This window comes from Rhinatrema bivittatum, chromosome 3 (assembly GCF_901001135.1).
Source record: "Rhinatrema bivittatum chromosome 3, aRhiBiv1.1, whole genome shotgun sequence".
Lineage (NCBI taxonomy): Eukaryota > Metazoa > Chordata > Amphibia > Gymnophiona > Rhinatrematidae > Rhinatrema > Rhinatrema bivittatum.
In genome coordinates, this window is record NC_042617.1 from 552994618 (window position 1) to 553018849 (window position 24232).

At 43.0% G+C, this 24232-nt stretch overlaps 1 long non-coding RNA gene across 1 annotated transcript; it reads left to right on the plus strand.

Moving 5' to 3' along the window:
• Positions 1-967: 967 nt before the first annotated feature.
• On the plus strand, positions 968-22739 carry LOC115088860. The gene is made up of 4 exons (XR_003855941.1): positions 968-1053; positions 9913-10040; positions 16951-16991; positions 22611-22739. It is a non-coding gene; the product is annotated as an uncharacterized LOC115088860 (long non-coding RNA).
• The last annotated feature ends 1493 nt before the right edge of the window (positions 22740-24232 follow it).

Here is a 24232-nt window from a genome sequence, read left to right on the forward strand (position 1 = left end):
ACACTTTTCTCTTTTATTTGGGAGAGTGTTTTAGTTTTACTCTACTCTCTTGTAAATCCAAGTTTGTTGAATGTTTATGTTTATTTATATTTTGTATATTTATTCTTATATTTTATTTTATTTTAAGTCGTTCGCTGCTTTATCTATAAGTTCATACGAAGTTAGCCCTGTTATCTGTACCCTCTTGTTTGATGTAATTTCCAACTTTGGTTCTATGTAAACTGACGTGATATGTACTAGTACAGGAACATCGGTATATAAAAGCCTTAAATAAATAAATAAATAGTTAGTACTCACCAGCACCACTCAGTCTTTGCAGGTGGGACCTTTAAGCTCTTTTCTCGGTTCACTTTCTCTTCTGCGCCCTTTTGTCAGAGAAGTTCCTTTTCCATCTTTTCTCCAAAACCAGTAGAAATTCTTCCAGTTTAGAATTCACTGGACGACTGGAGAGTGAATGCTTCTACTTCAAGCTTTCCCGTGGAAGAGGAGTTTCCAGGAGTCTCATGTGTCTTCTACCTGGAATGCTCACTCTCGCTCTCATAAGCAATCTCATTTTCATTCATTCATTCATCAAAACTATCAATGCTGACACTGATTCACCACGGGTCAGCGATCTTTATAATTAAAGTTACCTACCCTAGACCTCACCTTTGCTGCTTCTTAAATAATTAGGCACTATTCAAACACACCCCCATTCATTCTATTTTGTGTGTGTATTCTATTGATCCTGCCAGTGTTTTGAGCACCATCTTTTTACTTTGGGAGAGAAGCACTAGCAGAGCGCTCCCTCTCTGAGGCACCGCAGCCCACCTCTCTCCAAATCCTAAACTGTCTCCCTGCAGAAAAAAAAAAAAAAGTTTCAGTACCGCTCTCTGATGATGTCACTGGGCTGAGCGCACCCAGGCCATCTCAGTTCCCTAGGTAACAGCTTTCCTTCTATGAATTCTGAGCTGTTTGCAATGTTGGACAGCACTGCTAATCCTTTACTGCTCCCCACTACTTCAGCCTGCTTTGCACTTCTTCTGGGACATGCAGTCAGGCTCCTGGGCCCAGGTTATCACTTTTTTTCCTTTTTTGGGGGGTACCCCTATTTTTTCTTTTTTTTTTTTTAAATATGAATCTAGAGCTAAAGTCTTAATTTCTGTCAAGCATGATTTGGTCAGATATTGTAATTTTGAAAATTATAAAGGTTTAAAAAAAGACCTACAACATATGCTCATATATCGAGGACCAAGAGTAAACATGTCCATGTAAAAAAAAAAAAAAAAGGGGGCAAGCAGGGATTTCTGAGGAGAAGCCATTTATGTGCAGACGTAGTTATTTTAAAACCTGCCAAAGTGGCATACGTATTTTACTCACATATATTTATTCCTGCTCAGTTCTGTGTGTAAGTGATTGTAAACATCTCAAAAGTGAAAAAATGACTGGGTGGGGACTCTGGGTGAAATGGGGGGACTTCAGGCTGAAGAGCAAGGAGGGTCTTCATGAGCTGCAGATGGACTGGGCGAACTGGAAAACTAATTGATAAAACTGATAATTTCATTGCCTCATGCCTGTCATAAAATCCCCTGAGTTTTGCGTGTAAAAGCTGACTTATGGGAAGTAAATGTGTCGAAGTAATAGGGATGTGCATTCGTTTTAGATGAAATAGGAAATATAGATGATATTTCCTATTTTGTCGCAGTTCAGGGGTCCCCGAAAATGATAGGAAAATCCCACAAAATTTTGTATGGTTTTCTTATCATTTTGGGGGGGGGGGGGGGGGGGGGAGAAAGGGCACACAGAAAAAAAACCCACCCCAAACCCACCCCAACCCTTCAGATCAAATTATTTAGAATCCTCCACCCTCCCGACCCCCCCCCACCCCCCCAAAACTTGCCTAAAGTCCCTGGTGGTCCAGCGAGGGCCCCGGGAGCGATGTCCCCCTCTCGGGCTGTCGGCTGCCACTAATCAAAATGGCACCGGTGGCCCTTTGCCCTTACCATGTGACAGGGGCTATCAGTGCCATTGGCCGGCCCCTGTCACATGGCGGGCCATCCATTGCTCCTACCATGTGACAGGGGCCGGCCAATGGCACTGATAGCCCCTGTCACATGGTAAGGGCAAATGGCCACTGGCACCATTTTGTTTACTGGCAGCCGATGGCCCGAGAATGGGAGATCGCTGCTGGGACCACCGCTGGACCACCATGGACTTTAGGCAAGTTTTGGGGGGTCGGGAGGGTGGGGGATTGTAAATAATTAAATCTGAAGGATCGGGGTGTTTTTTTTTTTCGGATTGGGACAGCCGAAAAAACCCCCGAAATTTCCCGCAGTTCTACGAAAACGAAAACGATTACCGGTATGTTACACATCTCTGCTAAGTAATGTGAGTAAAATCTGTTTGCATAACCCCTTAAAATTTGAAGTGCAAATATGCGGGTATATCATTTTCATACACAGTATAACACAACTATTCGGCTAATTCCTATACCTTTTTGTAAAACGTTAATCTACTGAGGGAGCACTGAGACCCTAACGTGGGTCCCAATGCTCCCATGGTAGTTTTAAAGGGCCCTGAGGCCCAACATGTCACCCTCTAGAATTAGGTTGAAAAAAATAAAATAGATGCCAGATGTCCAGTTATGTTTACAAATTTATTGTTAAAAAATTGAATAAAAGTAGCCCGACTCTGGCCAATAAATTTGTAAACATACCTGACATTTGGCATCTATTTTATTTTTTTCAACCTGATGGCTTTTATAGATCGTCTTCCTTCTTGTTTTTTGGGACCCTCTAGAATTAGTCAAATATTTACTGGAGGTCTTATTAGATCCTCCTGTTCACCCCAGGTTTGCCAATTGAGGCGGTCTTGCCAAAAAAACCAAAATTAAATGTATAAGTTGCCACCCAGCTCCTTAGTTATCCAAACCCCTCCTCCTAAATAGTTATCTCCCACCCTGACCCCTTTTCCAATAGAGAATGAGGCCAGTAGGGATCTCTCAAACCCCCACCCCCCACCAGACCAAAATTAATGGTGGTGGCCTATTGGACCATTCCAGATTCCCTGGATCCCTTCCACACCCTATTACCGCAAAATCTGCAGATCTCCAAAGGCTGAGGTCCCAGCATGCTCCCTAGCCCCAGTCCCAGTTGTTTGGTTCCAAAATGGCACCAACCAGACATTACCCCTGACACTTGACAGGAGCAGTGTCTGGCCAGTGCTGTTTTGGAAACTTAACCATTTATTTTGGTTTTGTTTGGCAGGTCTGCCTTGGTTGGCAGCCTTGGGGTTAGGCAGGGGGGGTGGCTAATAAGACCTCTGGTGAATTTTTTATTAATTCCTCAGAGTTGCCATGTTGGGCTGCAGGGACCTTTAAGGTAATGGAGACCCCTTTCATTGGGGACCGCCATCATGCTTTGTAGAGGCCTCTGCCACATTATTTTGTCTTGTGGTCTTTTTCCGCATGACTAAAGAACATGGCGATACAGCTGCAATATATTGTCAGAGAAGGGCAAAAGTACTGCGAGAACCCCTCTGCAATATTGAGCCCCTCCCATGATAAAATATCCTGGTTTAGTGAATCTAGGGTTAAATCAGCTGGCTTTGTGTGGCTAGATAGCTTCCTACTCAACCAGATATCTTCAATTGATATCCGGTTAAGTAGCACTTTAAAAAAATAAAAGTCTCAATCTTCTTCTAGCCTACACAGCTGAGTCAGCTACAGGCAGGTACCTCTCTCAGAGAGCCATCTAGATATTTTAAAGGTATAATTTCAACAAGCTATTTTACAAAAAGGTAACAAAACACAGTTCTGGGGAGCTCCACCACAAATTAAGACTGTTAATTGTCATTACATCTCAAGTTTTTACAGTTCCTCTTTTGTTGCTCTATTACAGGGAATTACCTTACAAAACAGGAGAAAAAAAGACAGTTAAAATTGAGTATCCCCCATTAAATAGTAAAGAATTGTGGCTGCCATTTATAAGCTTAAGATTTGCCTTTTTCATATGTAAAAGCCCAATTGGGCTTTTGAAAATTTGCTACAATATGGGGCCTGATTTTAATTCTTACGCACGCGGGGTACATTTGTGCGCGCTACCCGGCGCGCACAAATGTACACCCGATTTTATAACATGCGCGTGCTGCCGCGCGCATAGATGTCATAGTTTTGTTAAGTTAGTCCAATAAAAGGTATCACCTACAATTTATTTGTTGACCCTTAATTCCCCTCTAGTTATGAAGTGTTTATATTTAACATGTATTATTTCCTGGTTACATTTCTAGGAAACAGTTCAATAGCTCAAATGTTCTTTAGGGAACGTCCAGGGATACAATTTTGCCTTGGAGTTTCTGGGTTTTTGTTTTGTACCTTTAGAACTTCCCTTGCATTTGTGTAATTCCTTCCTGTTTTGTTATCACGCTCTGGTCCTCTCTAACAATTTAACACCATGAGAAGCCCATTTAAACAATACTCTGAATAGATTCGTGCTGGTAATTACAGAATGAATGATGCCCTTTTTTTCTCCATGCAACTGGCATACTATAATAAATAGTTTGTTGAACTATGCATACAATGCTTTGCTAGCAGCAGAAACCATTCAAACCAATGAGATTTTTGTCTCAGATGATTAAAGCTATGTAATTATATTACAAGCGTGGTATACCAGTGGTCATTACTTTAAGGTGAATTTTCAAACGTTGCATACGTAAAAAAATAAGCAGGGGAGGGGGGTCTGGGTGAAATGTGGGGACTTCAGGCTGAAGAAAGGATCTCGATGACCTGTAGATGGTCTGAACAAAATGGTAGACTAATTGGTAAAAATGGTAATTTCATTGCCACATGCATGTGTAATTTCATTGCCACATGCATGCACTTATTTTCCCATACTTATCTATTTCATCAACCAGCAAGTTCAGGGCCCTTGTTGGTAACTGTTTGATTCAAATTTCCTGCCATCCCCTGTCATTGATGCAGAGAGTAATGTCTCATACCCCACGGATGAGTCTCATACCCCACGGATGCGTCCATTTCCGCAACTCAAAGGAACTGTTGTTCGACTAATTGCACTATCTTATAACTTGCTTAATTCATATACACTATGTAAATTTGTACATAATTCTTATCCTGTAAGCACCCTCTCCTGCTTTTTGCCCTTCTCTCCAGTTAGAATTTGTTTAACCTATCTTTTCTCTAACAGCCTAGTTCCACGTTCCCTGTTATAATGTAACTTTTGCTTTCTCTGTTAACTGGTTCCCCCTAGTTTATTGTAAACCGGTACGATAAGACCTGGTCTTGAGCATCGGTATATTAAAAGAATTTAAATAAATAAATAAATAAATAAATGTTAGAAAATCTCCCAACTTACACCCATCAAAGCTGACGTCCTGGGGGGGATACACTTAATTTGCACATACTAAATCTACTTGCATATAACTTTAGAATTAGAAGTAAAAATATGCAGGTGCACTAGCTGCGCACTCTTATCCAGCTAAATTCTGTCTTATCCAGGTAAGTAGAGGCTTTGCTGCTGCTTATGTGGATACATTCCGAGTTATCTGGCTAAGTAGCAGCACTTATCCGGATAAGTGCTGACCTAACCAGCTAGGCAGCATAAAGCCGCAACTTAGCCAGATAAGTCTTAAAATGTTACTTATTCAGCTAGGTCAGATAAATGGATAAGTCTTAAAATTGCTACTTATCTAGCTATCTGATTTAACCCCTACTTAGCCAGATACATTTTAATTTATCTGGCTAAGTGCAACAATGTATTTGCACATTTTTTTTACAAGCTTGCCCATGTTCCGGAGTATATTTACGCATATTTTATAACCTGCATACTTCGTATATGTGCCGGTTATTAAATACTGGAGCAGTTTTGAGCATGCCCGTATATATACATGTATTTGGGCATGGGTGCACACATTTTAAAGTTATCTTCTTATTTCCCATAGCTGACAACTTTCAAATGATGATGTGAAGCAGGGGACAGGTCATCACCTAGCGGGGTTAGATTTGGGACTTTGGCGCCCATAGGCATTCTCAGTGTGGAGTGGCTCATCAGGCACTGGAAAATATGAGCGTGTGTGTGTGTGGGTGTATGTGTATGTGTGTGCGCGGAGGTCTCTTAGGGTGTTCCTGCCCATGCCATCCCCTTCTGTGGGGAGAAGAGGGTTGAAGCTGGAGCAGACACTGTAGAAAACAAATGTGTTCTGTTTACTTCTCCATCCCCTCCCTTTCTGTTCCCTGCCTGCTGCAAGAAGGGGAGGAGATGCAGCAGCAAGTTTTGAGGTAAGGGAATTGGTTGTGGCCTTTAACATTTGGTGCCAGAGGCAACTGCCTGTATTGCCTATGTGTAAATCTAGGCCTATGACCTTGCTATTCTCTGAGATGAGAAGTGTAAGTTCTGGGGTCAGTGCTGTTGCCCTGTTCTTAGGGTGAGTGGGGGAAGAAAGAGTAGTTCAGGCGTCAGTTCTCAGGAGGTAGGTTCAGAGAATGGTGCCTTGCTCTTAAGGGGACAATTATTGGTGTCTTCAACAGACCTGGTGGCTGCTGGCCATGTGCTTCACCCTCTCCCTTGGCTTTTCTCAGGTTCTTCTTCCCATGGTGTTCAGTCTGACTTCAAATAGGGAAGGAGGCTACTCTTATTTGTGCTGCTCAGGGGAGTGGAGGATGAGACTGTGGCCAATCCCTTACCAACCATCCCTTCGACAACCCACTGAATATTCTAGCGTGCGTCTCTCTATCCCCCAGTCCCAGCGGGTGGATCTGTCTCTCAGTCCTGGAATGTGATCTCTCTCACACTTGGGTCCAGGAAAAAGAGACAGTGCTGACAATCAGCCCAAGCATGGCTGGGAAGAGGAGGCAGTAGGTGGCAGCATCAGCTAATGCAGAGCAGGAAGAGAAGGCAGCATGGTAAGAAGGGAAGGCAATAGACAAGTGAGGCTCTGATACTGAGAGAGAAGAAAGACTGGAGAAGGGAATATAGAAGGGAGGAAGTGCAGAAAGGAAGCGGAGGAGATCATGGGAGAGTGGAATGAGGTGAAGACTAAAATAAAGCATCTTTGGGAAGAGGCAATGGGAGGCATACTATAGGGAGAGAGGTGGTAATAGGAAAAAGAAAAGTAAGAAATGAAAAGTATATAGAAAAGAGAGTGAAAGAAATTAAATATAGAAAGGTGAGGCATAATTTGAAAAAGAACAATAATCCAGATACACACAAAAATGTTTTTCTTTATTTTATTCACAATTTGTTATTAAAAAAAGAAAAGCATTATAAATAAAAAAAAAAGTATAAGGAGAAAAGAATTGAGCATTTCTTGTTTAATAATAAAAAGTCCACCACTAAATGGGATACAAAGAGCACACAAAAAAAAAAATCTGGAAACTGAGTTACACTAGCATTCATAATGATCTTATTCAATGTTCCAAAAAAGAGACTTAGCTACTCATGTTAACTCAAAGCTGTTTATAGTATGTGCTAGTTTTAAGGTTAATATTTGTTTATCAGAATTGTCTGTGCAGTCAGTGTTGCAAGAATTTGAATGGGGTTTGTAGCCCAAAACGAGCCTTTTGGGGAAAGGGATCTCCCAAAAGTAAGCCAATCTTCAAAAGATCAAAAAAAGGCTAAGATAAATGGTATTTCCAAAAACTTTTTATTTCTTATGTATTGAAACATACAAAGTTACACTAGGAGGTCAATATTCAAAGCACATTCAGCGCTATATAGCCAGATAAGTGTGCGACTAAGTAGCAGCTGCTGAATATGCTCCTAAGTTAGCAGCCGCCACTTAGCTGAATAAGGGGGTCATTTTTCAAAATGCGGTAAGGTGTTTTCGCATGCGTTAAGGGCTTATCGCATTGTATGGTGCGATGCAAATTCCAAAAATAGGAGGAGTGGGCTGGGTTAGCCTGTCTGTGAAGAGCTATTGCACAGCTATAATGCTGATTTTAACTACACCTCTTTCAATTGTGTTAGCTTCCATGACTGTGTGGTAAGGTTTCATCACCATTTGTGATGTCTCCTGTAAGGCTTATTTCAGGGGAGAGAGAGAGAGAGAGAGAGAGAGAGAGAGAGAGAGAGAGAGAGAGAGAGAGAGAGAGAGAGAGAGAGAGAGAGAGACTGGCCATAATAGCATGGCCCATAGGTAGGTATTTGTATCCCTATGGTAGGCCCACCTAGTAACTCGAGGTGGGGATTAGGTAAGAGTGTAGGGTGTTTAGGGGCCACTTTGACATTCTATGTGACACCTACGACCAGAACAGTGGTCTCTTGTGAAGATTTGCTGGCATTCGGAATGAGATTTGGGCAATGTTCTCTCCACCTAGCTTGATGTTACCCAGGTAGAGAGTCCATCAAGCTAGGTTGAGAGAACCTTGCCCAAATCTCATCTTGGAGTAAGTTTCCTCATTCCGAAGGCCAGCAAATCTTCACAAGAGACCACTGTTCTGGTCGTAGGTGTCACGTAGAATGTCAAAGTGGCCCCTAACCCCCTACACTCTTACCTAATCCCCACCTCGAGTTACTAGGTGGGCCTACCATAGGGATACAAATACCTTCCTATGGGCTATGCTATTACAGCCAGCCAGCCAGCCAGTCTCTCTCTCTCTCTCTCTCTCTCTCTCTCTCTCTCTCACACATTGCAATTTGCATAAAACACACCCTAAGTCACTTATATGTCTAAAAAGTTAGCTGCATGAACTGGGCAGAGTGAGTTAGCCATACAAGTTATGTGGCTAAGTTAGACATCCCATAGAGCAGGTCTAAACTTATGCAGATATACGTGTATATTCAACAACTGTTACAAGGTATATTCAGCAGGTGAATATACTTTGTACTTGGTTAATTTACTTATTCAGCCAGTTTTGAATATTGACCTCTAGTAAACTAGCTGAATCTGCGGATGTGGATATTTAGCTATCTGATCATACATGCATATTTTCATAATATGTACTGTTTACTGCATATAAAGAGGCATGTTTGGGGGAGGGAGGATTTCTGAGTGCATTTCTATGTTATGTAGCTATATCTAAGTTAAAAAAAAACACTTGCATGCAATAGTAATACCACTAATGTGTGTACATTAGAACCATCAATAAACTGCAAACATATGCATATAAATTTATCTGCATAACAAGCCAACAATCAAACCCACTGTATACAGGAATCTTTTGTTTGAGAAGCAGCTGGGTTTATGTAGACTGCAAAGTCTGTGACCTTCTGGAAATGTAGCCTTTAGCTTTGTACTTCAGTCCTCTCAGCTGACAGCTTTGGTTTTTCAGTCTGGATTTCTCATACAGTTAAGCATCTTATACATAATGGGCCCAATATTAAAAGCTATCTGGGTATGTAACTTAGCCAGATAAATCTTATCTGGACGTAGTTAGTGCTGTTAGTGTAGCTGGGTTCCAAAAAGGTTTAGATATGTTCTTGAAGGAGAAGTCCAGTAACTGCTATTAATCGAGTTGACTTAGAAAATAGCCACTGCTATTAATTGCATCAGTAGCATGAGATCTTCTTGGTGTTTGGGTACTTGCCAGGTTCTTGTGGCCTGGTTTGGCCTCTGTTGGAAACAAGATGCTGGGCTTGATGGACCCTTGGTCTGCCCAGCATGGCAATTTCTTATATGTTCTTAAGTTACAAGGGATATTCAGCAGCATAACTATGCTGCTGAATATCTGCGTAAAAGTCACTAATTATGGCAGGTCTAACTTATTCAAATAATTTAACCTGATAAGAGTGAATATCACTACTTATCCAGTTAAGTTAATTGGATAAATAGTGAGGTTTACCCACTGCCTGCCCACTGTCTATCCAGCTACCAGGTTAACCAGATAAATGGTTAAGTAGTGCTAAATTTGCTTTGAATATCTTTCTTACTGTTTCTGGTTTTAGGAGATTAGAAAATAAAATTTCATGTTTATTTTTTCAGCTAATTATGAGGTTTTTTTGAGGATAAAAATAGCACAAGACATATTGCAGGGGAAGAGCTCAGTAACCCTCAATCCAGTAGGAACATTGAAAGGAGCAAATCGTGTTGCTGGTGGCTGAAGAGGATCGGTAAGTATTGCTTTGGGAAATCTTAGGACTTAAAGTTTGGGGAGAGGTGAAATAGTGGGGTATTTTCTTTAGTGTGTATATGTGTCTGAGATTAAAAAAAAAAAACAAGCCTGAGGGAGATAAGAAGAGTTTGTGTGTGTCTGAATTTAAAAAAAAAGCCAGCGGGAGTTAATAATAAGTGTCTGTGTGTGTCTGAGATTAAAGAAAAAACAAAAAACAAGCCAGAGAGAGTTAATAATTAGAGTTTCTGTATGTCTGAGATTAAAAAAAAAAAAAGCAAGCCAGAGGGAGGTAATTCTAGTGTCTTTCTTTCCCTCCCACCTACCCCAGCTCATCCTTTGACTTATAGGCAAGAGACACTTTCTCATTTAAAATCAATCAGGCTCTTAATTAAATCACACTATTGCATCAGCCTTTATTGAGTGACCCCTGTAGGTCACTACCAGATTAATAATGAATACAACAATAAATTTAAAGGACTGTAATTGTACGCATGCCTACTCCCCTAGCAACCTAAACTTACCTAAGAACTCAACAAAATTAAGATGAAGGCAGCAGTCCAGCAGCAAAGGGGAGTGGGGGGGGGGCTTCCAGTCTTTTGCATCATGTCACATGTATGACCTTTTTACCTACCTTTGGGAAGCTGTATGTGTACACCCAGTGCAAAGAGCTCCTGGCTCTCAGAAAACAAGTCCAATCTTTGGAAGTTAGCGTGGCAGATCTGGAGGAGCTAAGGCACACAGAGAGGTATATAGATGAAACCTTCAGGGACATAGTAGCCAAGTCCCAACCCCAGTCTGGCAACCCTAGTGCTGCCTTGTATCAGGAAGGTCCCCTGGTCGGAAAACATCGCCTTAGTGTAGCAGAAAGTGATCCTGTAGCAAGGACCTGCTCTCCAGGTGATGTGTTGCCTCTCATATCGAGGACGAGTCTCTCAGCTCTACTGCCCAAGAGGGAAGGATTAGGTTGGCCATCATACTTGGTGATTCAATTATTAGGAATGTAGATTGCTGTGGTCAAGAGATATGCTTGTAAATACTTATGCCTCTGGGCACATGCCCAGGTCCAGTGGCACATAGGTTTACTTTTGCTATGGAGGAGGTGTTGTGATGCTGGACCCTTAGGCCAAGGGGGAGTTGGTGCTACCAGTGGGAAGGAGCTCCACAGGTCCCCACCATCAGCAGGCAAAGCTAGTGGAAGCAGAGGCCCAACTGGAGCTTCCTCTTAGGTTGAGCCCTCAGGTGCCGGTGCCAGCTGGTCTTATGTGAGGGCTTCTGCAGTGGTGGAAGTCCAGGCAGATGGGAAATGCTGTGGGTCAGCATGCTGAAGGGTCAGTGAAGGAACAGCCTGGGGTTGAGATATGATTAAGGCATACAGAATACAGCAATGTCAGTGTACAGGCTGTGATTAGAGGCAGGCAGTGAGATGCATGGGCGGAGTCCAAACAGTGGTTGAGGCAGGCGGCGAGAAACAAGGTTGGAGTCCAAGCAGTGGTTGAGGCAGGTGGCGAGAAATAAGGTCGGTGTTGAAGCAATGGTTGAGGCAGATGGCGTACGTGCAAAGTCGCAATCCAGTCCAGAGTCAAAGCCAGAAGATCAATCCACAAGGAAGACGAGGAGGAAGATGAGGGTCCCAGGGACATGAAGACACTGAAGACAAATGAGAGGAACTGACTACTGAGGAGGAAATCCAAGGACAACCAGAGAAGGGAACCATGGACAGGAGACATGGACTCAAAAAACCACAGGAAGCAGGATCCAGGAATTGAAGACAGGAATGCAGGCAATCCACTACTCCCTAAGGAGTCGACCCATTGCCAAGGCAAGGATCAGAAGCTGGAGCTGGCCTGAAATAGTCCTGGGGTGATGATGTCATCAATGGACACCGGGCAGCCGTTTCCCACCACTGGCTCTTTAAGAAGAGCAGGATCAGGTTCGCGTGCCTAGGGGAGCAGCACATCAGAGTTGGGGAGATTGCGGCGGCAGGAAGGCTGCATTTGGTGCTCCCTCCCTGGAACCCCAGTGGGAGGACTTCTGCGGCATTTTTTTTCTTTCTATGTGTTTATTCTTTGAAAGCGCAACACTGTATATGTAAACGTGAAAATGTTTGGTATTTGTTCTTGTGGATAACTTTTCATTTCAATAAAAAAAGATTTAACTAATTAAAAAAATGAGATACACTACTCAAGAATCAGCCTTTAAGACTTTATTAATTAAGGAAATTAAGATGTATATAGAAGCACAGCAGCGAGATGGAGGCTATCCAGTCTTTTACACCATGTGCCACTTTCCTCCATTGATTGCCTTTGATATTAGATTAAGTTATGCTACTATAGTTATCTTTACTATATTGTTTTTTATTTTCATTAGCTAAATAAGTTGTTCTTGATACTGTATTATACTGTTTTAATGTAATTTGGAATTCATCTATTATTAGACTGTTATATGTACACGCAATTGCGTAATTTTGTTCTATGTACACCGACGTGATATCTTTGATGAGCGGCGGTATATAAAAACCAATAAATAAATAAATAAATAAATGTATGATTATGTACCTGTTGATGAGAGGTTCTATGTGTGGATCTGGTGCAAAGAGCTCCTGGAGCTCAGAGAGCAAGTCTGACATCTGAAGGTCTGAATTTCAGATATAAAGTGGCTGAGGCAATCAAGTCAGTACATAGAGAAGATCTTCAGAGACATAATAGAGAGGCCCCAACTCAAATCTAGCAGCCTTTATACTGCTTTGGAGAAGCAGGGTTACCTGGAAGGACACAGTCACCTTGGTGTGGCAGAAAGTGATAGTGTAGCTAGGACCTGCCCTCCAGATGATGCATTTTTTCTTTTGCAGTGAAGATATGTCTCCAGGCATCTGTGCTCAGGAGGTAAGGGTTAGGATGGCTCTTGTAGTGAATGATTCAGTCATTAGGAAAGTTGACGGCTGGGTAGCTATTAGCTTTGAAGATTGGTAACTTGCTTGTCTGGTACAAAGGTAACTGATCTCACTCACCACCTAGATAAGATTTTAGAGAGAACTGGGGAGGAGCTAGCTGTTAGGGTACATATGGGTACCGATGACATAGGAAGATGCATGAGGGAGGGTCTGGAGGCTAAACTTAAGCTCTTAGGTAGGACATTGAAATCCAGAATCTCATAGGTTGCTTTCTCAGAAATGCTCCCCATTCCATGCACAGGACCCCACCCCAGAGGCAGACTGAGCTCCCAAGTCTCAATATGTGGATGAGATGATGGTGCAAGGAAGAAGGTTTTAGGTTTGTTAGAAATATGGGAACATTCTGAGGAAAGGGAATTCTCTTTTGGTGGGTGGGATCCACCTTAACCAGAGTGGAACCAGACTGCTGGCTCTAACTTTTAAAAAGGAGACAGAGCAGCTTTTAAAATAGAACATAGGGGAAAGCTAGCAGTCACTCACCTGCACATGGTTCAGAGAGAGGCATCTTCTAGGATACTGACAAAACAAATAATTTAAAATGTCCCAATAGAAAGGTGGTTATAAACCCTGAAACCCCCCAGATGTATTTAAATACAGAGCTCACAGAAAAAAATGACTCCATACTGCCTATACCATTTGATAATAAGCAGGTTGTGAGTAGATATAAAAATAGAATACAAAACTACTTTAAAATGTCTGCATGGAAATTAGTGGCGTAGCCAGAGCTGATATTTTGGCAGGACCCAAGGTTAACCTGGGTGATCACTAGGCAGAGGGTTGTGAGCATGCTAATTATACTGTTATCTATAAACTCTTCTCCCACAGCCGTCTCTGCCACTATGTTCCATTCTCCCCCTTTAAGAGAGAGAGAGAAAGAGACAAGACTGCAGGAGATGAGGAATTGAAAGAGAGACTGCTGAGACAGGGTGGGGCAATGAGATGATTCCTATCCCTCACTCTGTCCTCAGTAGTCTCTCTCCCAATTCCTGCTCATCTCCAGCAGTCTCCCTCTCGTAACCCCACTCCCCCTTTTCCCTTAGACAGGGGTAGCCAACTCCAGTCCTCAAGTTTCATAAACGGGCCAGGTTTTCAGGATATCCACAATAAATATGCATGAGATAGATCTACATGCACTGCCTCCATTGTATGCAAATCTATCTTATCCTTATTCATGGTGGATATCCTGAAACCAGGCCTATTTTTGGCTCTTAGATCCAGAGTTTACCACCCCTGTCTTAGGACCTATTCTGTCCCCAGCAGTTTCTCTCTCAAATCCCCTTCCAATTTTGCTTTTGTCTTAACTGAGCACACTGCATCTTCCCAGAGGTGTTATTTGCTGTTTAGCAGACTCAGGGATTGGATCAATAGGGACCCTGCCAAAATTTTGGCAACAGTGGAACTAATTGTCATTATTCTCCCAACACTCTGGGAATGATCCTGTAAGATCCTGTGAGATCACAAAACAGCGGCCTTCTAATGGTACCATCCACTGGGAACACACAGACCCCAAGTGATGGAACTCACTCCCAGAGCCATTACACCAGAAAGAAAGTTTAATCGTAAACTAAAAACATGGCTCTTTAGAAAAGCTTACGATTTAACATAAAATACCAATACTCTGAAAACTTCAATGTCAGTACCAGTGATAATAGTTGTGAAGTGAGCAATGAGTAATAAATGAGGTAAAGTGTATAAGTAGCAGAACTAGAATCTGCATTGCTATAATGCCGACTCTGAAAATGTATGAATATAAAGTAATCCATAAATATATACAAATATGATGTAAATTGTATAGGTAGTAGTACCAGAATCTGCATTTGCTGTAATGTCGACTCTGAAAACCTATGAATATGAAGTAGTGCATAAATCTGCAGTCGTGTTGACCAAGAATATGTATGAGTATGAACTAAAACATATATCTGCTGTGATGCTGACCTAGATTCTGAATGCTGGAACAGATTGTAATTGTTGAATAAAAATATGAATACAGATTTTGTAAACCATTGTGATCTTATTCTGGAATGACGGTATAATAATAAATAAATACATAAAAACACATAATTGATCATACTTTTAAATATAAAACTTTAAATGAATAATCAAATTCTGGTATCACTTTAGTAACAGCAACACAAACTCTCTCCACTGCCAGGCACATTGTAAAGTAATACAAACCACTCCTAACCCACAGAACAAACTTAGCAATCCATAACAGCACTAACTCCCAGAACTCACACGGTGAGGACGCAGGGCCAGTGCTGCCTCTTTTGCTGCCCCGTGCAAACCATTACTACATTGTCTCCCATGCACCCTCTTTCTCAGGCTTCCGAGTGTCTGGACATTGCCTACTGGAGACCAATGCAGCTGGGTTATAGCAGGCTACCGGATTTCTAATGGACGAACCTGGGACATTTGTTTTCTGCAGTACCAGCAGCGAGCAAGCTTTGGGGTCATGGGGGGAAGGTGATGGAGGAGGAGAGAGTGGTCCAGTGGACTTTCCCCACAAAAACTGTAGGAATCTATGAAAACATACGCATTTTGTTACCACAAAATATTTCAAACCCAGTATATAAGCCTCAGGACTGAAATGTAATGTAATGTACTGTACAAGAAAACTAATGATACACTAGAAAAAGTCAAATCAGTGAACAAGATCCTACTATTCCCAAAATATAGATTTTGGTAGGAGACATGTTCAGATGAGAGACCTTGAACTGGGTCCCAGAATATTTTACAATAATCAGTTAATATTGACTAACCAGGCTCCAGGATACTCAGACTTTATGGATTGGCTCAGTTGTGTGCCACAGGCCCCTGCAGATGCGCGGAGGATGTACCCAGACAGCATGGCTAATTCATCTGCTATCTAAGGAAAACAGCGTTTACGGAAAGCAGCTCTTCTCCTTTCTCTACAAATTCCTTCCCAAGTTCTCTCTTCCTTACTCCCTTAATAGCTTTATTATCTGCAAAATCAGCACCTTCCCAGCTTCTAACCTCTGCTCGGCTTTTGTGCTTCTTCCAAGGCAGGTCCGTTTGGCAGCTGAAGCAGCAGGAACAGAAAAGAAATCCAACCCGAGGCCTGCAGCCAGCCTGCATGCACAGTCAGGCCCTACAATGATCCCACCCCCTCCTTCTACACGTGCTTCCTGGAAATAAGGAAACTCATGCAGGGGAACGGGGCTGGCTCCAGGCCCAGCACTGGATTGCTTTTCTCTTGGGCTGGGCTTGGCCGAAGATCGCCGCTGTGTTCTGCTCAGTTTTAGCAGCAGTGAATTCGCAGATTTCTTCTACCTTCTGCCAGCCCCGGACACTTGGGTGGGCCTCAATCTGAAACGGGTGGGCCATGGCTCACCTAGGCCTACCTATAGCTACGCCAATAATGCAAATGTCAGAAGTCTGAAAAATAAGACTGGAGAATTAGAATTGTAAACACCCTGCGTAAGCAAATTATTTCCAGCTCTGTCAAGTGAGTAGCCAAATGGTTTAGGCCGTTAGGGGTTTCTGCTTTATAGATGTTTAAAGAAATAATTTGCTAGTTCACCCAGTGTATTTTCACTGTTAAAAATAAAAATAAAATGTAAAATCAAAGACATTTCTGTATAAGAATAACACATTTTATTTAACTGACAGATGGGTAAGTTCTGGGCTTCAATTTCTGCTTCAATTTCTGAAAAACAATTTCTGCTATTTAAAAAATAAAACATCCCACAATACAAGTGTTATAAATTTGAGAATTTTTTTAACTTTCAGAAGTTCTTAGTAACATATTTTTATATTTTCAGACACAGAAATATTGGTCAGAAACTATTTTATAGAAGACACTTCACTTTTCAAACAATATCTGATAAGATTAAAGGAAATGATTTTCTTCTCTTTCTATTACTCATTGTAACTAGTGACTCAATTCAACTTTCATTATTAGATTTCATTCTTTGTGATTTTTTTTGTATTGTTTCAGGTTCCTTCAGGATTCTTTAACAGTTCAAAGAATTCATACAGGTAAGTCTGTTGTATGTCAGCGGTTCTCAACCAGTGTGTCATGGCACACTAGTGTGTTGTGTTGCAAAGAGAACACCAGTACTTGGCTATAAACTGGGCCCCACGATTGGAGACAATGTGTTAAGGCAAGCAGTGCAGGTGAAAGATGTGGTGTGTAAATAGTTGGGTCCCGGGGCAGTAGACATAGAGTCCCAGCTGATATCAGTGGAGCCTGTCTTCGGGAGTGAGGCACCCCTGACCAAGTTGTGATTGGGAAGGAGCCAGCATCAGTGATGGAGAAAGAGGATGCTGAAACCAGGGGGCCAGTATAAGTGGCGGATGAAGTTCCCAGGCCCATTGCTGGAAGCGAAGGTCAATTTTCCCAGCCAAATTGATAAGGTCATCCAAGGACTTTGGAAGCTCGAGAGCAGCTAGTTTCTCGCAAAGACAGCAGCTCCATGAAAATATTGTGGAGGCTGTCCTCTCCCCAGTTCAACTCCATGTCCATTATTTGGAACTCTGTTGCAAAGTCCATCAAGGGTGGATTGCCTTGGCATAGGTGAAGGAATTCTGAACCCATCATGGCCTGGCTCCTTGAAGACCAGTTTGAAGGCCCAGACAAACTGTTACAGGTCCTAAAAAAGGGGGTCTGTTCACTCCAACAAAGGGGAGACCCAGGCCAAAGCTTTCCCATCCAGTAAAGAGAGCACAAATTAGTTTTGACTGCATAAGTGGGCAACAGTGCCAGCTGAAGAGAAAAGTGCATAAAGTATTGATTTAGAAACCCTTGGCACTGTTTTGGGTCCCTGGTGAACTGTGGCAGAACTGGCAAACAGATCATGGGTGGAGCAGGTACCACTGGAGATGTGGCGATAGCTGAAGGAGGTGAGGAAGCTGCTGAAGCTGCCATTGCATCCAGACGGGCTTCAAGTTGCTCCATGGAGCCCACCAGGAGCTCAAGAAACTGCTGCTGCCGTTGGATCTTCTATGTTAGGCCTGGAATGGCCTGGAGCCCCGAGATGTTCACTGGTCCACAGCTTCAGCAATCTCTTGCAAGTGTGGACCTTTAGGCCGAGGGGGACTTGCACTACCTGTAGGGGGGGGGAGCCCTCCAGGTCCCCACTGTCAGCAGAAGGTAGCAGAAGCAGAGACCCAATTGGAACTTCACCAATACCAGCCCCTTACCCCTTAGGTTGAGCCCTCAGATGTAAGGGCCGGCTGGATGTAGGCGCGGGCCTCTGAGGAGGTGAAAATCCATTATATAGAAGAGGTTGCAGGCCAGCACAGAGAAAGTGGAGTCAGGACAAGCAGCAGTTGGGGCAGGCAGCTGGCAAACAGAGTCAGGTTTAGGCTGTGGTCAGAGACGGGCAGAGTTCATGCAGTGTCATGGTTTGGGCAGTGGTCTGGGGGAGGTGGAGGTCAAGCAGCATCGCAGTCCAATCCGCGTACTTAAGGGATTCCCTGGTGATGATCAGTAGTGGTGGCGTCGGCATGGTGGCAGCAGCGGCATCAACCTAGCCATGCTACTACAAGCTGGCGTACTTGAGTCAGGGAGGGTGGCTGCCTCGTTGGAAGGACATCCTGGGAGACCCGGGCTGGGGGTATGTGCGATGGTCCGTTGGACCTTTGGACTGCTGATTGCAACACTCCTCTCTTAAATTAATCTTCTTGAAGACCAGTTCAGCACACTGTTTTCAGCTTTAGCTTCCTTCAGTCTGTAGTCCAAGTGCACTCGTTGAGGTTTCTTCCTCTTTCAAGGGAACATCCATCTTTTTCTACAGGTTGTGCGATTACAATTCCTCAGACTTTTCAAGAAAATTAACTTATGTATATTTGAATTTTTATTTGGTGTTTACGTCAAAGAGAATCACCAAAATTCTTCCATTCAGCTTTCCTCACATTCAGCTCTCTAATTAAACTGACACATTTTTGAGAATCAGCTAGTTATTAACTCTAAGCTGAATATGTTATCTTAACTTTGCCAGTTTTAATTACCATAACACAACTTTCATTCACACTCATACACACTAATGCAGTGTTTTCTAATAGTTTGGTGTGCTTTTTCCCGTATTAATTTGGCCTTGGTGACATAAACAGGTAGCGTAGTGCTTCTCTGTCCCTCTTCCACCGCAGCTCTCTTCTCATTCTAAATGTCGCTGGCAAGAACTTCTGGCAGGATATTCATACCTAGATGATGTGTTAAAGTAAGTAACTTCTGGCAGGATATTCATACCTAGATGATGTCATTGAGTAGAAAAGTTCTGACCTTACTTTAACACCCCATTTAACCCCCATGAAACCAATCAAAAACCCCTTGGCACAGGCATTTTCCTTTACTAAAATTAAATAAATAAATAAATGTTACTGTACTTTGACCATTTAAGATGTCATTACACTGACTTTATTACCTGACCGCTGCAGGTAAACATAGGGTTGCTCTGATGTTACCATGACATCTCCTTGGAAACAGCTTCAGAACATTCTATTTCTTCTACCTTCGGAGCCGAGCGGACCTTGTTTTAACCTACCTCAGCACTACTAATTTAAAATTAAATATGGATAATCCTAATAAATAAAACCCCCAAATCCCATTCAAACTAGCCCAAGCTGCATCAAAACCTCCCGTTACTCACAGACCATCACTACCAGGTGTTTCACACTCTCCAACACTGTCAAACCCATATCAAAACACTAAATCCCACATTCATTCAAAATTCAAAAAAGTAAATATTTTTACCCAAACCAGTGCCCAAATCATTGTTTCCAGGACCTAATCTGGTGACCACTCCCACCAAATTAAATTTTAAAGGTGATTTGACCACTTTTTAGCCTCCAGGGATCCCCTGTGGAAAATGGGTTAAATGACTCTTAAACACTCTTTACCAAAATTTCTGGTGTGGTCCGGTTGGCATATTCTTGCAACCTGACCACCACCAGCAAATAAATAGATTTTATTAATTTTGTGGTGTTTTTTACTGTTTTGGTATTGGGTCTGCCAATATGCTTCCCGGTGGCTCAAACTTGGATGGGAGCTTTTATACAGGCTGCCCACCTAAATCTCATTAGTTTGAAAAATTTTATCTTTTTTAGTTCTCTTTGAATTTAACTAAGATTTGCCTTTGGGCATTTCCTCTGGCCCCCCACTGACTTCATCGCTGACATCAGTGGGACCCAGGCTTTTACATGTAAATTGTACCATGGCTTTCCCAAGGCTCCAATGCCACAATTGCCTCAAATACTGCAATGGCAGATTCCCCAAGGCTGTTGCTGCCTTCCTTAGTGACAATTACATGTATTTAAAATAAAATAACAACCCGCTGGCCCCAGCAGCATCAGAACTCCTGGAGCGGCAGCCAGACTCACTGCTCATTATGGTTCCCAACCCATTCACTGCCTCCTGCAACCCACAGCCATCTACTGCAACCTTGACATCCCAACCAGCCTCAATCTCATCGCGAGGAGCTCCCTAGGCTTCTGTGGCCTCAGTGACACCGTGGCTGAATGCTGCTGTCATTTTAAATTCAGCCTTGAGCAGCTGGAAGTAGCTACATGCTGCCATCTCTCCTTGGCCTGCTTTAAAAAAAAATACTCATGGCCATAAGAACATAAGATATGCCATACTGGGTCAGACCAAGGGTCCATCAAGCCCAGCATCCTGTTTCCAACAGTGGCCAGCCAAGTCACAAGTACCTGGCAAGTTCCCAAACATTAAATAGATCTCAGGCTACTATTGCTTATTAATTAATAGCAGTTTATGGATTTTTCCTCTAGGAACTTATCCAAACCTTTTTTAAACCCAGTTACACTAACTGCCGATATCTGGCAATGAATTCCAGAGCTTAACTATGTGCTGAGTAAAAAAGAATTTTCTTTGATTTGTTTTAAATGAGCTACATGTAACTTCATGGAGTACCCCCTAGTCCTTCTATGATCTGAGAGAATAAATAACTGATTTACATTAACCTGTTGAAGTACTTTCATGATTTTGTAGATCTCTATCATATCCCCCCTCAGTTGTCTCTTCTGCAAACTGAATAGCCCTAACTTCTTTAGTCTTTCCTCATAGGGGAGCAATTCCATGCCCCTTATCATTTTGAATGCCCTTCTTTGCACGTTCTGCAGTAGAAATATATATCTTTTTTGAGATTGACAACCAGAATTGCACACAGTATTCAAGGTGTGGTCTCACCATGGAGCGATACAGAGGCATTATGACATCTACTGTTTTATTTGTCATTCCCTTTCTAATAATTCCTAAAATTCTATATGCTTTTTTTTTTTTTTACCACTACAGCACACTTAGCTGATGATATTAATGTATTATCCACTATGAAACCTAGATATATTTCCTGGGAGGTAACTCCTAAGATAGAACCTAACATTTTATAACTACAGCAAGGGTTATTTTTCCCTATGAATCACCTTGCACTTCTCCACATTAAATTTCATCTGCCATTTGGAAGCCCAATCTTCCAGTCTGACAAAGTCCTCCTGCAATTTATCACACTCCGCTTGTGATTTAACTACTCTGAATAATTTTTTGTCATCTGCAAATTTGATCAACCCTCACTCGTCATACCCCTTTCCAGATCATTTATAAATATATTAAAAAGCACCTGTCCAAGTACAGATCTCTGAGTCACTCTACTGTTTACCTTTTTCCACTGTGAAAACTGACCATTTAATCCTACTCTCTGTTTCCTGTCTTTTAACCAGCTTGCAATCCACAAAAAGACATTGCCTCCTATCCCATGGCTTTCTAGTTTTCTTAGAAGCCACTCAGGAGGGAATTTGCCAAACACCTTCTGAAAATCCAAATACACTACATCTACTGGTTCACCTTTATCCACAAGTTTATTAACCCCTTCAAAAAAATGAAGCAGATTTGTTAGGCAAGACTTCCCTTGGGTAAATGGATCCATGCTGGCTGTGTCCCATTAAACCATGTCTTTCTAAGGGGGACATAAATTAGCATCACACCATAACACATGGCGCGATGCTAATTTTAGAAAAGGGGTGGAATTCAGCCATATCACAGAGTTTAAACTAAGAGAGCGAGAGTGGGAGATAGTAGTTAGGTTTTTATACCTCTATATGAGACCCACCTAGTACTCAGGTGAGGTTTAGGTATTAGGGTAGGGGTTAGGGGCCACTTTGACATTCAGAGTGAGACGTATGAACAGAACAGTACAAAATTGTGAAGATTTGATGTCCTTCGGAGTGAGGAAACTCAACCAAAGATGAGATTTGTACAATGTTCTCTCAACCTAGTTTGATGTTACCCAGGTAGAGAGTCCCTAACCCCCTACCCCTTGAGTACTAGGTGGGCCTCATATAGAGGTATAAATACCTAACTACTATGAGGCCCTTATAGCTTCTTTCTCGCCCTCTCTCTCCCCCTCCCTCTCCCTCTCTCTCTCCCCCTCCCCCCCCCAAAGTGATTGTAGGTAGGAATTGCAACCAATTATGGTATTTACCACAAAGTGCAAAAGGTTAGCACACTGTGTGGTAATACCTGTGCTAAGATAGCACACTTTGTGATAAATAAGCTATTACCATAAAACACACCCCTCTTCTATCACATGCAATTGTTTGATGAATACTGGCCTAAATAGTTTGTGATTTTATTCCTTATAACAGTTTCCATGATTTTTCCTGGCACTGAAGTCAAGCTCACCAGCCACCTTCTTTGATCTCCCAGGTCAAAACATCGCAGTCCATATTTCCACAGACCTCCTGAGATCCCAAGGTCCACCAGAATGTAACAGGGCAAGTATTAAATATATTTATTTTTCTACACGTGTTTACAGAATGTATGGTGCTAATGGAAGATATAAACTTAATAGGCATCTCAGAGACCTGGTGGAAGGCGGATAACCACCAGAAAGAAACTGTAATACCAGGGTAAAAATAATTTCAAAATAACAGGGCAGATTAAATTGGTGGAGGGATGGCACTAAAATGTTAAGGATGGCATAGAATGAAGAAGGATAAGAGTTTTGCAGGAAACATACTACACTCTACAATCCATATGGATAGAAATTTCAATGTTAAAAGGGAAGAATATAGATGTGAGGATATTTCAACTACCACCTGGCCAGGATGAGAAAACGCACTGTAATATGCTAACAGAGACTATGCTGGCTAGTAAAATGGGCAACATAATAATAATGGGAGATTGTAATTTCCACAGTATTGATTGGGAAAATGTCACATCAGGACATGCAAGAGAGGTTATGTTGCGATCCCGGGTCAGCCCCGGGACCGCCACTCACCCTCAAGCCGGGATCGGGCCGCCTCCAACTCCGTTGGGCCTGCACAGGCCTGAGACGCGGCGCTCCCGCTCCGGAGGAGCAGCCAGCGTCCTCCTGTGGCTGGCCACGCCCCCTAGCCGCGCGCGCGTGCTAGGGCTCCAGATTTAAAGGGGCCAGCACGAGAAAACTCTAATCTGCCTGCAGATGATGTCAGACGCTGCAGGGCTATTTAAGCTCTGCAGCTGGAGTCTTCCCTTGCCTTGCAACGAGATTCCTCAGGTTTCCTGACTGCTAGTTGCTGCGTTCCTGGATTGCTCTTCGTCTTCGACCTGGCTTGACTCCTGACTCGTCCTTCGCCTCATCTCTTGACTTTGGTATCTACTTCTGACTTCTGGTTCTGACCCGGCTCCGTCCACGACTCCGCCTCCCGTCTCATCCCTTGGTTCTGGCATCTACTTCTGACTTCTGGTTCTGACCCGGCTCCGTCCACGACTCCGCCTCTTGTCTCATCTCCTGGCTTGGCTGCTCCTCTGACTCCTGGCTTTCGACTCAGCTTCGTCCTTGGACCCCGTCTCTGACCTTCGTTGTTCCTTGGTTCCTGGTGTTCGCCGGCCCCGAAGATTCGCCTAAGTCCCAGCGGCCGGGCCCCTACGGGCTCCTCCTGGGGGGGCTCCGGCTTCCAGGGTGAATCTCCAAAAGTCCCAGCGGCCGGACTCCTACGGGCTCCTCCCAGGGGAGTACCGGTCTCCAGGGTGAAGACTCTTCAGTCTGCAGGGCCCAACGTTGTCCGTCCTCCTTCCTGCTGCTGAGTCCTTGGCTGCATAGGACTCCACCTTGTTCCAGTGCCCAAGCCTTCCCCAAGTCCGTCGAGCCGCCTCCCGGTTGGGATGCTTGCTGTGGCCCTCCACAGCGCTCCATCCCCTGTTCTGACCGGCCCAAGGGTCCACTTTTGTAACAGGTTAAGCTCTTAGATGCCATCAACGACTACCTCATGCCCCTTTTTTCCTA